The 15,831-nt window shown below is 35.4% G+C and overlaps 1 pseudogene; it reads right to left on the bottom strand.

Moving 5' to 3' along the window:
• Window positions 1–15,831, bottom strand: part of LOC122134280 — a 51,765-nt pseudogene that overhangs the window by 27,208 nt on the left and 8,726 nt on the right.

Raw genomic sequence — 15,831 nt, 5'->3', positions numbered from 1 at the left:
CAGCTGTGATCAGGAGATGAAGATCTCTGACTGCCCCCAGATCCTGAGAACACACACATAATATCACCTCTTTTGCTGTAAACATTGATGATTGACAGAAGTAGAACTGCACACCGTCCTATGTACGCCCAAAACACCTTTACATCATGATCATCTGACCTGGACGCTTCTCCACATGTGTGAATGGTGTGCCACAAAGACGTTTGTCCTTCCCTAATAAAGCAAACTCTTAGCAATGCTGTGAGGTTTTCCTGCCCGCACATCTCGGTCCCATACAGGGGTCCAATCATCCAAACAAATAGTCAAATTTACATTTATCTTGAGGAAAAACCCGTGTCTATATGAAAGAAAAGCTCAAGGCTTCAGATCTCTAATAGGCATACTAACATAGTATTACAGTCACCGCCAGCACACTGAATACTGATATTTTGTCTATGACAAACTGAAGTACTGCCTAAGACAGAACACTAACCGCAGCTTCTAACAAGACGATTATAAAGCAAGCCAAACAACTCCTATACTGATTCGAGCTGCACTTCTGGGTAAGTGTGTTATTACTGTTCTTCATGATAAAAACCCTAGAACGACTGCTACCTACTGTCTAGTCTATGTACATGTTTCATGTTTAAAAATATCACTATTGTCATACCTGTAGGGCTATACACTATTTCCTCTATGAATGCATATCGAATATGATGTAGTCTATTGTTTACATCAAATTTCATGCTTTAATTCATCGTGCATCTGTGTTCTTTAATCTTGAATCATAAACGCTGTTTCGCTTCAAAAGTGTGTCTCGATGACTGTAATTCTGTAAAATGCAAATCATGTTTTTTGCATTCTGAGTGCTGACGAAAAGGCACAAAACATTTGTTTTCATTTTTTTGTGGTTTTTTCCCCACTTTTTTTCAGTTTTTCTTCCTCAGCTAATGTTCTAATATTAATAAGATATCTCACAATAAGACATGTTTACATAAATCCACAAGAAGAAATAATTGAAGTTATAAAATGACCTCATTAAAAGTTTACATCCCCTCGACCTCACTCCAGTACTGTGTTGTTTATCTGCAGATCCACAGCTTGTGTTTTGTGTTTAGTGAAGTTGTTCAGTGAGTCTCTTGTTTTGTTCCTGACAGTAAACTGTCTGCTGTTCTTCAAAAAATCATTCAGCTCCCACTAGTCTTTGGTTTTCCAGCATTTCTTGTAGCTGAACCCTTTCCCAGCTGTATATTTTGAGATCCATCTTTTCAGTCACTGAAGACAACCTTGAGGATGTTTTTATCTTCTGCACCAAGTGAGTGTTTTGAACCTTCTGTAATAGTTGTGTTTTTAGTCCCTCAGTTGTCTTTCAGAGGTGAAAAGGCTCTCCCCCCGCCCCATCATAGACACACTTAACCACGGGTGGATCATTCAGGTTCCTGGACACCACTCTCTCTCAGCACCTAAGTGATACGCTCACATCGACTCCCATCGTGATAAGGCTCAGCAGAGCTGTACTTCCTTCTGTCTTCAAAACATCCCCAAGAAGAGCACCATCCTCCATAATTAACAACTAACCTGAATCAGTACCTGTTTCGTAATTCATTCCTTCTCTAATTACTGCCTTCGTTCTCAAGTACTATGTAAATACTCCATGCAGATCTCTTTATTTATACAGCTGTATATAAGAAATAATGCACAAAGCTGTACATAATCTTCTGTTGCCAGATTCATACACATATTATATTTAATTTATGTTAAGTTGTACTAGTTAAATGGTTTCTGCTCTCCATCAGATTATGTATGGTGTCCCAGAGCCCTTAAAAACCACAAACAAATTTCTTCTGCGCACACTTGATAAAGCGATTCTGATTCTGATTCTCCTCTTGTGACTATATGCACATCTTTTTATGTGAATATCTTATTCAGATTCAGTCTAAATAAAAAAACACAACATGCATTTTGCATGATCCCCTCATTTTAGTAAAATAATTAACATTTTGCAGATTTTGAAAGGGATTAAACTTTTGACCTCACGGTAACTTTGATAGAAGGTATGTTGGATTACATCAACCAAAAATTCAGACAACTGTTAGTATGACACCCTGCTGAAAAACAAACACCAGAACCATCACAAAAATCTAATGGTTGCCACTACAATACCATTACAAAACCATCACCTGTTAATCATTAAAATCAGAGTTTTTTTTTTTTTTTTCCCTGTATGTGCTTTTGGTGGGACATATTTCCCATTAGGATTTACTGGGTTTAACAAGCCACGACAATAGAAGTGAACAATTACTAGTAGAGACCAACAGGTCCATTACATTTCCATAAAACCATACAATTCCCATTATAAACCAGTAAAACCATTACAAATCATGTGATGGTCTGATCTTTTTTCAGCAGGAATTTTACACAACTATCATACTTTGTTGACCAATTCCCAAGCATGCCTAACATTGTTCAGTCTGTGGTGTGAAAAGGTTGCATAGCAATTAAAGAAAAAACAGCTTGAGCAAAACATGTCCAGGTCAAAGTGGTCTGAATATTTTTGTTCCCAATTTCTTTTATTTAAGTTTTCACTATAGTCCACTGTATGAAGAACGATATTTTGCTATCCTCACTTCATAACTGAGTATATGTTCTCACCCACTATACAAAAAATATCAAAAATGAGATCTGGGTGTCTGAATATTTTTGGTTTTGACTGTATTTCAATATCAGATAAAGATAAATATAATAGAATTTCTCTATTGTAAAAATTAGACTTATCTACTTAGTAATATACCATCCTATAAAATATTTGCTATAAAACGGTACTAGATCATCTTTGTTTCTTTCTTCTCCACTCTTAAACCATATTGGAGGATTCCATAGACTCCTCACTCCTCCAGACCACACAGCTGGACTCTGCTCCATCTCTTCTGATGACTGTACCTATAACCAAACAGATTTAAATCCTTTATGATGATAATCATGTTTAAAAAGGCTATTAATTATGTGGTCACAAATAATATAAGATTTTTTACTAATAAATTCTTAATTTTTAACTTAAAATCTCCAGACACAAAACACGAAGGAGACTCCCTCTCTCATCATTGAATGTGATTTAATACAGTGTTTTATAGTCAAAGTACCTGCATCCTGGAAAAACTCCTTGATTTTCCCCCCCTGTGGAAATGTTTTGTGTGTCCTCCATGAATGAAACAGAATCTGATCTCCAGCACTGACTCTGGAATGAATGACAAACAAACTCATACTCCAGCTGAACGGATCCTGAGAGAAAAACAGATCAAGAAGCGGCGTTCCACTTCAGATACACAAATTTTTCGTGTGTTTCACAAATATCAAATAAACCACACACACACCAAACACCAATCACAACACCTTCATCTGCTTGAAAAAGACAATATTAACCATATAAAATAAACCGTCCTTTAGAGTAAATCTGAAAAGCGGAATTCACGTGTAAAGCACTCAGCACTCCCTTAATTTACACAGATTCACAAAATCCACCGCCTTTCTAGGAAGCATGCACACGAAATCATGACTTAGTTCCTAGAACACTTTAATATGCCGTATAGAAATCGATTCTGACTGTGTTAAAGTAGAAAGAACATTAACTCTAAACATCTGCTTTTCCACTTTTTTCGGACACGAAAACTGATGACGGTCAACTCCTCACCTGTATAGCTTAAGGGAGCGTCTTTAAACTCCACACACAGCGAAAAACACTGCGAGTCAAATCATTCGTTCATATAATGTACAACGTTTTAGCATATAAAAATCAGTTTTTAAAAAATCTTGCTCCCTTCTAGCTTTGGTACAAACAAACAAAGAAGAAGAAGAACAAAGAAGCAGAGTATAAATTTTTCAATCGGCAACCCCTCGTTTCTACTTGAAACACGGAGTGTCTTAAACTGTAATTCATCGACTGACCGCTAGAGACTCACTCCAAAGGACGTCAGACCCATAGACCTCCCATTTTAAAACACAACTTGACAGCAGAAAAAACATTTGTTTCACGCCTGGTCAAAAAAAAAGTGGTTGTGGTCTATATAGCAATTTTTGCCCTCATGAAAACTGGTTAGGGGTGATTTTTTATTTTTTTTTTTATTGTTTGTTTAACAACTCAATAAAGTTTACAAATTATTTAAGCCTTAAAGTTGTACTGGTGAACCACTGACTGATCCGTTAAGATTTATTTGAAAATACAGCTGTGCATAATCTAATCATCAGTCTATTGCAAGATTGTATTTTCATTCAATGAAATAACATTTAAACTGTTTTAATATTAGAATTAAATGTAACTAAATGTACATGTAATACTATGAAGGATGCAGCCTCTTCATCTACGGATCCTGTATAAAACAGCACATGCTGTTGTGTCACAACAACCCAACCCAATCACCCCCGTTAAAATTCTTGCAAAAGAAAATATAATAATAAAAATAAACGTCCTTTAGAGAAATATGAATGAGAAAAAGTTCATCAGCACTCACCTTATTTACACAGATTCACAAAATCCCACCGTTCACTTTTATTTCGAGACACGAAAACAAACAATGTGGCGACGCACTCCGCCACTGTAGAGCTTAAGGGAGCTGTCTTTAAACTCCACACACAGCGGGAAACCACTTGGCGTGTCAATCATTCGTTCAAACAACGGACACTTTTTCTTCACATTCTTTGCTTGTGTGCTAGACTTCCGGAGTGACCCTGGCGCTACTGCTGGCCGCTCTCCTCATAGGTTTAGTTTGGTTTTCTTGTTTAGTTTAAAATGTTTGATTACTGTTTCCTTTTTCTGATCAGTTTTAACTACAAGGATATGTACCGTTCAAATGACCGTTTATACCTAATTAAGGAAAGCTGCATTTAGTGATCGCCACTGGGTTAACCATACAGAAAATCACATTCCTGCAAATAGTCTGTCTTATTTTTTAATCACACTAAGTCATTACACATGACTTTAAGTGCTATTTTAAGCTGATTAATATGTACAGAGTAGTGGGGTGTGTGTGTGTTGTGTTGTGGGATGTGTGGTGTGTTTCTCCATCACTCCAGGATATAAAAACATAGATCCACCTACCCTGGATATATTATTCATATTAGTTGTAAATTGTGCAGAATCGTACTTACACCTCAATGTATTGCAGTGCTTTTACAAAACCGTAGGTAATACATATTCTTTATATTGATTTCTGTTGATTATAAACAGATGCTGTCTTCTTCTAGTGTCCTTCCTTTGTCTATTCCTAAAGCCCCCTACACCTGCTCCTAATCACACTGAGCTCGATCCGTAAAGCTGTTCTTGAAGCTGATGAAGAACTCCACGCTTCGGAGTTTTGGGAACAATATTAGCTGCATGTTCTTGATTCTCCAGAACATCTGATCAACGTGAGGAAACCAACACTATAATTTCAAATTAATATACATGTTATATACACTTTTATTTCCATGTTTTGAATATTTTTTCTAGGTTTTCTTAACATACACACCTCTCGAGCTAATATACAATGGAATAAATGAGAAAAGCGATTTGGACTCGGGTCGTCGTCTCCAACGCCCCTGTTCTGACTTCTCACTTATCTGAACTGGTTTCTTAGTGGTGTTGTCTGCTAACAGTCAAGCCTGGCTAACAAGACGCGCTCTTAGCACTTTAGTGTACAGAACCATTTAAAGGTGTTGCTAATGCAGAAACAATCTTTAACATGAAACAGAATCCCAACATGACAAAAACCATTTTTAACTTTCTGTATCTCTGTATCTTGTACCAGCTATGGTGTTTTCTTTCTGGCTTTCTGTGGTGATTTGTTTTTTCCCTTCACAAAATGATTTATATATATAATCTTACCACAGTTTTCGCCAGTTTTTACAGTGAGGATCCACCAGTAACAGCACAGAGACGCGTCCTCCCGAGTCGCCTAGAGTCTTCAAGCGAGTTCAGTTCTCTCAGGTGTGAGGGGTTTGATCTCAACTGCAGTCAGAGCGAACAACCTTCACTGGGACGTCACAAATCATTCACCCCCCTGTAAGAACAATGCACACACTCTTCCCTCTCTCAGATCAGATCAGTTTTAGCGGTGATCCATTCGTAAAGAGAAAGTACAACACAAATCAACAATCAACATGTTGTTGATGGATCCCTGACTGAGATCTAAAATGTCAACAGAACAAAAACATGATCCTGATTTAAGATAATAATAGTACTGTTAGATTATATTATGCTCTCTGCCAGATGTTTTGTGCCTCTCTGTCAATCCCGCCTCCCTTCTTACTCCTTTTTCGTCTGTCTTGCTCCTCCTCCCTGCTGTGTTCTTCTTCTATACCTCAATGTATGCGCACACATGCATATTTCCTCATGAGTTCAATGTTCAGACCAGGACGGGGCTATAAAAAAAAAAAAAAAAAAAAAATGCCCTAAGTTATTGATTTCGGTCTGTCTTCTGCTCAGAGTTGAGGGATCCTGGCCAAGTGTCTCCTAATATGTCCAGAACTGTCCTGCCATCCTTCCATTTTATATAACATATATTTCTTGGCTTGGTACCACACATATGTAATCCATATCTCTTGGATAAACTAAAACCACCACCCCTTGCAATCAACTATATAATGTGGATGTTAATAATAAAACGGTACGAATTTGTGAGCGACAAAGGCTTCATGTTCATTTTACCTTCTTCCATGAGCTCATGAAAGGACTGAGAATGGTCAACGCTCTGACAGATAAGACGAATTATATGTGTGCTGTTAACAGTGGGGGCCTCGGCGCGGATTTCTGCGGACAGGTGTGAATAATCTTTAATTTATTTCTTACTGTCTGGTAAGAAATTGAACCATATTTTTTCCGTGCTGTGAATTTGGACGCTGTCATATTTGGCAGAGTGTGTTATCCTCGTACTGTGTAAACATAAGAAGAATAGTATCGGGTCTTTGCGACGACTGTTTAATAGAATAGAAGTTTTCAAAAGATAACTTTTTTTTTTTCATACGCTTCTTAAAAAAGCGAATAGCCGTTTTGTGAAAGGCTATCTTTGGTTTACCTATTCTCACAATGACATGCTCATCTTCCTAGATTTATGATTTTTAAATGATTTGAGAGTTTGGTGAGTCCTGGCAAGGCACTAAACAAATAACTGATAAATCCATTCTTTTAATTGTCTAATGTATGGCCCTGATCTGGACAGGATGGGTGAAACGCAGAGTAGTAGGTTTCAGCAAATTTTTTTCAGTGCACATTCACCATAATGGCTATTTCCATTCTAAGTTCACTTGGAGTTAGTAGTTTGAAAACTAATCTACTCTTGCTTTGTTTTCTCTCTCAGCTGTGTTAGATCAGTGAGTTGCTATTTTAAGAGGCACAGGTTGGGTTCCATTACAGATTGCGACAAAACGAACTTTGTGATATTTATAAATGTAAAAAAAAAAAAAAAAAAAAGCATTTGCGAAATGACAAGCGTTTCCATTAACCAAGGTTATGCTTCTAAAACAAACCGTAATATTTTTCCCACTCTCTCGATAAGTCATGGCAACTGATTTTGGCTATTTTAGTCAAAGGGGGCGTATGCCCATTATCTTTACGAAGCTGAGAGCTTCTTCAGATACATCGTGGCGCGGCTTTGAACAAACACAAGCATTGACTAAGTGGCCCTGCGACAGCTTCAGTGGCTGGATCCGAGCCAAACTGCACCGCAGACAGTGTGTATGTAAAATTGTCTGAGCATTATGGTAAGGAAAACCCTTATACCAGACCGTAATGAAGTGTTTTTTGGAGGTTTTATAGTACATTGAAGATTATCATTTACTTTTTTACATACGGCATTGACCTGTAAATGCGAAAACCCTGTTTCCACACATTTTGCCAATTATTATTTTTTATCATAAACTATAATTAAAACAATCAGTATAAAAACATATTAAGAATACAAAATTAAGAATAAACTATAACTAAAAAAAATATAAATTAACAAAAATTGAATTAATAAAATAGATACAATTCTAAACATCAATTAAAATCCTTAAATAATAAAAAAATAAAACACATATTCAAAAAAGTTAAAAAATAAAAAAAAATAAATAAATAAAAATGTTTCTCAAAAAAAAATTTAAAACAATTAATATAAATAATTACCATTATCAAAATAAAGAAAAAAAAACATAAAAATAACTCAAAAAAATTAATAAAAAAAAAATTAAAAAACTATTTATAACACAAAAATTAAATGAAATAACAATAATATACAATATATAAAAATTAATATATATATCTAATTATAAATTACAATTAAAAAATAAATCATATTATTATAGATACAAAAAAATATATAATAATTTAAAAAAGATAAAATAAAATATTAATACGTGTAAATTTATATAATCTAAAAAAAAAAATAAAACATTAATAAATGTTAACATAAATAATAAAACAAAAAATTAAAATTAATATATTAATATAAAAATTAATAATCAATCAAAAGAAATCTTAATAATAATATATTAAATAAATAAAAATTTAAATTAACATAAAAAACATAAAAATAAAAAATAAAAATTAACTATATCATAAAAATAATAATAATCATAAAAATAAAATTAATAAATTCTAAATATACAAAAATAATAATACTAAAATGCACATCTTTTTATGTGAAATATCTTTATTCAGATCAGTACTAAATAAAAAAACAACAACATGCATTTGCATGATCCCTCATTTTAGTAAAATAATTAACATTTTGCAGATTTTGAAAGGGGGATGTAAACTTTTGACCTCAACTGTAACTTTGATAGAAAGGTATGTAATGGATTACAATCAACCAAAAATTCAGACAACTGTTGGTATGACAACCCTGCTGAGAAAAAACAACAGAACCATCACAAAAAATCTAATGGTTTCCACAACAAATACCATTACAAACCATCAACTGTTAATCATTAAAATCAGAGTTGTTTTTTTTCCCTGTAGTGTGCTTTGGGACATATTCCATTAGGATTTATGGTTTTAACAAGCCACCAATCGAAGGTGAACAATTACTAGTAGAGACCAAACAGGGTCCATTACAGTTTCCATTAAAACCCAATACAATTCCCATATAACCAGTAAAAAACCATTACAAATGATGTGATGGTGTCTATAGTTTTTTCAGCAGGGAATATTTACACAACTATCAATACTTTGTTGACCAATTACCAAGCAATGCATAACTTTGTTCAGTCTGTGATGTAAAAAGGTTGCATTAGCATTTAAAGAAAAAACACTTAAGCAAAACATGGTCAGGTCAAAAGTGTCTGAATAATTTTGTTCCCAATTTCTTTTATTAATTTTACTAGTAGTCCACTGTATGAAGAACTTTATTTTGCTATCCTCACTTACATAAATGAAGTGTAGTGTTCTGCACCCACTAGTAAAAAAAAAAAATATCAAAAATGATATCTGGTGTCTGAATATTTTTTGGTTTGACTGTATGTTAAATATCAGATAAAGATAAATAATAATAATAAGAATTTCTCATATTGTAGAAAATATAGACTTATATAATTATATAATGTGACATGCTATAAAAATATTTCTATAAAACTGTACCTGAGATCAGTCTTTGTATCTCCACTCTTAAACCATATTGGAGGATCCATAGACCCATCACTCCTCACAGACACACAGCTGGACTCTGCTCCTGATCTCTTCTGATGAACTGAACTATAACAAAACAGATTTAATCCTTTATGATGATAATCATTTTAAAGGCTATTAATTATGTGTCATCAAATATATATATTTGATAATAATAAATTCTTAATTTTAACTTAAAAATCTCCAGACACAAAAACACGAAGGAGACTCCCATCTCTCATCATTGAAGGTGATTTAATACAGTGTTTATTCAAAGTACCTGCATCCTGGAGAAAACTCTTTATCCTGTGGATTTTTGTGTGTCCTCCATGATGAAACAGAATCTGATCTCCAGCACTGACTCTGAATAGAAATGACAAACAAACTCAATAATTCAGCTGAACGGATCCTGAGAGAAACAGATCATGAGAGCGGCGTTCACTCAGATACACAAATGTTAGTCGTGTGTTAACAAATGATCAAATAAACCACACACAACACCAAACACCAATCACACCACCTTCATCTGCTTGAAAAAGAAAATATTAAAACATATAAAACTAAACATCCTTCAGAGGAAATCTGAAAGCGGAAGTCACTGTAAAGCACTCAGCACTCACCTTATTTACACAGATTCACAAAATCCACCGCCTTTCTATGAAGCAGCTACACGAAAATCATGGCTTAGTTCCTATGAAACACTTTGATATTCCGTATAGAATCGATTCTGGCTGTTTAAATTGAGAAACATTAACTCTAAACATCTGCTTTCTCCTTTATTCGAGACACGAAAAACAATGATGACGTCACTCCTCACCTGTAGAGCTTAAGGGAGCGTCTTTAAACTCCACACACAGCGAGAAAACGCTTGCGATGTCAAATCATTCTTTCAAATAATGTACTTTAATCATTTTTTAAAAAATCTAGCATTTGTACGAAAAAAAAGAAGAAGAAGAAAAGAAGCAGAGTATAAAGCAAGCGGCAACCTCCTCTCTCTTGAAACACGGAAGTGTCTTAAACTGTAATTCATCGACTGGCCGCTAGAGACTCGCTCCAAAAGGGAGTCAGGCCCAGAGACCTCCCATGTTAAAATACACAACTTTACAGCAGAAAAAAACATTTGTTTACAGCCTGGTACAAAAAAGTGGTTTTTGTCTATATAGCTAATTTTGCCCTTCATGACAATTGTGAGGGGGGTGATTTTTTATTTTTTTTATTTTGTTTTATAACTCATAAGTTTAAATTATGCCTTAAAGTTGTACTGTGAACCACTGAATGATCCTTTAAGATTTATTTGAAAAATACAGCCGTGCATAAATCTAAATCATCAGTCTATTGCAGATGTATTATTTCATTCAATAGAAATTAACATTTAAGACTGTTTTATTAGATTAATGTAACTAAATGTACATGTAATTATCTATGAAGGAATGCAGCCTCCTCATCTACAGGATCCTGTATAAAAGCACATGCTGTTTGTGTCACAAACAACACCAAACACCAATCAAACCACGTTCAATTGCTTGCAAAAGAAAATATTAAAATATAAAAATAAACGTCCTTTAGAGGAAATATGAATGAGAAAAAGGGTCATCAGCACTCACCTTATTTACACAGATTCACAAAAATCCACCGTTCACTTTTATTCGAGACACGAAAACAATGATGGCGCCGACACTCCTCTCACCTGTAGAGCTTAAGGGAGCGTCTTTAAACTCCACACACAGCGGGAAAACGCTTGCGATCTCAAATCATTCGTTCAAACAACGTACACTTTTGCTTCACATTCTTTGCTTGTGTGGTAGGACTTCCGGAGTGAACGCTGGCGCGTACTGCTGCCGCTGCTCCTCCATGGTTTAAGTTTGTTTGCTTGTTTATTTTTAAAATGTTTGATTACTGTTGCCTTTTTCTGATCATTTTTAACTACAAGGATTAAGGACCGTCAAAATGACCGTTTATACCTAATTAAGGAAATCTGCATTAGTGATCTGCACTGGTTAACCATACAGAAAAAATCACATTCCTGCAAATAGTCTGTCTTATGTTTAATCACACTATTCATTACTCAGCTGAGCTTTATAGTGCTATTTTGATCTGTATTAATATGTACAGAGTAGTGGTGTGTGTGTGTGTGTGTTTCTTCATCACTCAAGGATATAAAAACCTGAGATCACCTACACTGTGAGATATTATTCATACTTAGTGTAAATTGTGTCAGATAGTACTTACACCTCAATGTATTGCAGTGCTTTACCAAAACAGTAGGTAATAACATATTCTTTATATGATTCTGTTGATTATAAACAGATGCTGTCTTCTAGTGTCCTTCCTTGTGTCTATTCCTAAAGCCCCCTACACCTGCTCCTAATCACACTGAAGCTGCTGATCAGTAAAGCTGTTCTTGAAGCTGCAGGAAGAGACTCACGCTTCTGAGTTTGGGAACAATATGAGCTGCATGTGATTGATTCTCCAGAACATCTGATCAACGTGAGGACACCACATATCATTTCAATTATATACATGTTATATACACATTTATTTCCATGTTTTGAATATTTTCTTATGTTTTCTTTAACATAAAAACACCTCTCTGAGCTAATATACAATGAAATAAATGAGAAGAAATGCAGATTTGTACTCGGGTCGGTCGTCTCAAACGCCCCACTGTTCTTACTCTCTCACTTATCTGACTGGTTTCTTTAGTAATTTTGTCTGCTAACAGTCAAGCCTTTGCTAACAAGACGAGCTATTAGCACTTAGTGTAACAGAATCCATTTAAAGGTGTTGCTAATGCAGAAACAGCTTTAACATGAACACAGAAGTCCACACATGAACAAGAAACAATGTTTTACTTTCTGTATCTCTGTATCTTGATACAGCTATTGTGTTTTCTGGCTTTCTGGGTGATTTGCTTTTCCTTCACAAATATTTTATATATATAATCTTACCCCAGTTTCTCCAGTTTACAGTGAGGATCCTCCAGTCCAGCACAGAGACGCTTCACTCCCGAGTCTCCTAGATTATTCCAAGTCAGACTCAGTTCTCTCAGGTGTGAGGGGTTTGATCTCAGAGCTGAAGTCAGAGCAGAACAACCTTCATCTGTGACGTCACAATCCCACAACCTGTAGAGAACAATGACACACTCTTCACTCTCTCAGATCAGATCAGTTTAGCTGTGAATCCATTAGTGAAGAGAAAGTACAAACACAAATCAAAATAAACATGTTTGATGGATCACTGGACTGAGATCTAAAATGTCACAGAACAAAAACTGATTTAAGATAAAATAATATTACTGTTAGATATATTATGCTCTCTGCCAGATGTTTTGTGCCCTCTCTGCAATCCCTCCTCCCTTATTACTCCTTTTCTTCTGTCGGTCTTGCTCCCTCCTCCCTTCTGTGTTTCTTCTTCTATACCTCAATGTATGCGCACACATGCATATTTCCTCATGAGTTTCAGATGTTCAGACCAGGACGGGGGCTATAGGCCCGAAGGTTATTGAGTTCGGTCGGTCCTTCTGCTCAGAGTTGAGGTATCCTTGGCCAAGTGTGCTCCTAATATGTCCAGAACTTCTGGCCATCCTTCCATTTTATATAACATATATTTCTTGGCTTGGGTACCACACATATGTAATCCATATCTCATTGGATAAACTAAAACACCACCCCTTGCAATGCAACTATATAATGTGTGGATTTAATAATAAACGGGTAAGAAGTTTGTGAGCAGACAAAAAGGATTCATGTTCATTTACTTCTTTCCATGAGCTCATGCAAGGACTGAGAATGGTCAGACGGCATCGAAAGATAAAGACAGAATTATGTGTTATTTAACAGTGGGGGCTCTCCCGGGATTTCTGCAGACAGGTGAGGAATAATCTTTAATTATTCTTACTGTCTGTTAAGAAATTGAACATATTTTTCGTGCTGTGAATTTGGACTCTGTCATATTTGGCAGAGTGGGTTATCCTCGTACTGTGTAAGACATACGGGAAGAATAGTATCGGGTCGCGACCCGACTGTTAATAGAATAGAAGTTTTGCAAAAAGATAACTTTTTTTCATTACTCATTCTTAAAAAGCGAATAGACGTTTTGTGAAAGGCTATCTTTGTTACCTATTCTCACAATGACATTCTCAGTCCTTCCTAGATTTATGATTTTTAAATGATTTGAGAGTTTTGTGAAGTCCTTGCAAGGCACTAAAACAAATAAACTGATAAATCAATTCTTTTAATTGTCTATGTATGTCCCTTGATCTGGACAGGATGGGTGTGAAACAGCAGAGTAGCTATGTTTCAGCAGATTGTTTAGTGCACATTCATCTAATGGCTATTTGCCATTCTAAGTTCACTTGGATTTAGTGAAGTTTTGAAACGAATCTACTCTTGCTTTGTTTCTCTCTCAGCTGTGTTAGATCAGTGAGTTGCTATTTTAAGAGGCACAAGGTGGGTTTCCATTACAGATTTGCGTAAAACTTTGGTGATATTTTTAAATAAATGTCAAAAAAAAAAAATAAAATAAAAAAGCATTGCGAAATGACAGCGTTTCCATTAACCAAGGTTATGCTTCTAAAACGTAATATTTTGCCACTCGCGATAAGTCATGGCAACTGATTTTGGCTATATTTATTCAAAGGAGGCGTATGCATGTATCTTTACAGAAGCTGAGAGCCGCTTCAGAGACATGCGTGGCGCGGCTTGAACAAAACACAATCATTGACTAGAGTGGCTGCGATCAGCTTCAGTGGCTGTATCAGAGCCAAACTGCACGCAGACGTGTGTAGTGTAAATTGTCTGAGCATTAATGGTAGGGAAAACCCTTATACCAGATGTATGAAGTGTTTTTTTGGAGGTTATAGTACATTGAAGAATTATCATATTACTTTTTTACATACGGCATGTGACCTGTAAATGCGAAAACCCTGTTTCCACAACAGGTTTGCAAATTATAATTTTATAAAATATAAATAAAAACAGCAAGTTTTTTGCGAAATTGGTGTTTCCATTAGGCGTATTTCAATTCGCAATGTCAGTTTGCGCAATTTGAAGGGAAATGGAAGCACACCTATTTGTCAGTAACCAACAAAGCCAAAATTAGGACTGTACTGTTGATCAGAGGGATGACAATGTATAGAGCAGAAATGAAAACTGTATTTAGATGATTTGGCAGAATTTTTTAAGGAGATTTGAGTTAAGTATTGGCTCTGAAAAGTTAAAGGCTAGTTTATATGAAAAGTGGGAGCCACAAGGTAATTATATTGATGAATAAACAAGTAATATAATGATAAATAGATTTTGTCAAAGAGATAGCTTGCATTACATTTTATTTTTTACAAAGCGTGAAGTTTGTGTCCGTTATCTCTGGGGGACAGCCTGAAATGTGATACATTGTGCAGATTGAGATTATAGTTTTTGTGTTAACTAAAATAACTTGTGCATTGTGATCAATGGGAACAAGATTGAGTGACTATTTTAAATGGTCGTTTTAAGCTAATAATTTTAAATAAAAATAAAAAATTCTTGACTTTGGTTTGTTACATTTGGTATACTATTTACAAGATTTCAGTCTGAAGTTATAATACAATGCATCAGGCTGATGTATTTATAAGAATTATAGAAGTAGGAAATGCTCATATCAGACAGACAGAATAGGTTACTGCTCTTTTCTGCATTCTGCAAAGAAGGAATTGCTTGCTCTTTTCCAGCAAAGAAGAACTTGCTTATTAAAATAAACCAAAGAACTGCTATATATATTGTTAACTGGATGAGATTCCTTAAATTTTTGGGACAGTTGCACAAGATGACTGACCATACCAGAGATTGCTCATATGCAGTTGTGGTCAAAGTTATAATGCGGTTCTCTTGAGTGTTCATTTTATAGAAGCAACAAGACGACATCTTGGGCAGCTGCCAAAGGGCGAAACAACATGAAGAAAGAGACATTATGGCTGTGAAGAACAGGGAAAAGCTGAGGAGCGATCGGCTACACCCCTGTAAAGAGGAATCTGACACTTCTGGGAGGGGCTGGAATGGAGAAAGACTGAAAACATTGCAGACATCTGCCATGAGAGGCAGAGCGGAAGATAAACTGCATCCCGAATCAAAACTCCGATGCCCCATCATATCCTCATCACCAAGTGACAGACTGGAAGACACTGCAGAAGGAAAAGACACTAAGACAGCCAAGATATGTTCAAATGACTTTCAGAGAATTTCATCTTTTCCCTCGTGGTCAAG

The sequence above is a fragment of the Cyprinus carpio genome, unplaced genomic scaffold (assembly GCF_018340385.1).
Source record: "Cyprinus carpio isolate SPL01 unplaced genomic scaffold, ASM1834038v1 S000006655, whole genome shotgun sequence".
In the NCBI taxonomy this organism is placed as follows: domain Eukaryota; kingdom Metazoa; phylum Chordata; class Actinopteri; order Cypriniformes; family Cyprinidae; genus Cyprinus; species Cyprinus carpio.
This window is presented reverse-complemented; position numbering and strand designations above follow the sequence as displayed.